This window comes from Octopus bimaculoides, chromosome 29 (genome assembly GCF_001194135.2).
Source record: "Octopus bimaculoides isolate UCB-OBI-ISO-001 chromosome 29, ASM119413v2, whole genome shotgun sequence".
Lineage (NCBI taxonomy): Eukaryota > Metazoa > Mollusca > Cephalopoda > Octopoda > Octopodidae > Octopus > Octopus bimaculoides.
This window is the reverse complement of record NC_069009.1, coordinates 527,608-528,280: the sequence shown is the minus strand read 5'-3', so window position 1 is coordinate 528,280 and position 673 is coordinate 527,608.

Genomic DNA, 673 nt, shown 5'->3' with positions numbered 1-673 from the left:
TTCATCATAGATTTTACTTATATAAAAGTAGTTGATTTATTGATGAATGTACCTTGTAAATGCCTCGTCTTCTTTTAATCGATGAAGAGGAATAAAAATATCAGATGTGATATTCTGAAATTGGAAAAGAATGCAGTGAGGAGAGGATGGATGATTAAATGACATAATTCAATGATCGTTAATTAATCATATTAATTAATAATTTACTTGTTGGATCGTGAAGTATTATAGAAATTATTTCCCTTTATGCGATTGTACTTCTTCAATTCTTCGATTGATACATCTACTAACTCCATGGTTTCGTTTCAGTGCTTTTCTTTGTCCTAATCTGTCAACACTTTCACCAGATTATTTTAACAAAGTCTACTCCTATATTTAGCTATAAATACAGGAACCATGTAATTTGTAGGGCTTTTCTGTTCTCAAATTTATTGAAGTCAGCTTCTATTTCGTTATCATCACTTTTGAATATGTTGTTTTAGTTGGTATATGAGTGTTTTCATTGTCTGGTTGGTAATGTGATGATTATATGTGGGCTGCATGTAAATGAAGAATAAATATTCACTGAATAGGGCTAGAACAACTTTAATTTTGTTGATGTGTTGCAAAACGTTACGGCATTCTGGCATGTACGTTTCAACAAAAACAGAGAGAGTGAATCTATTGTCAGATG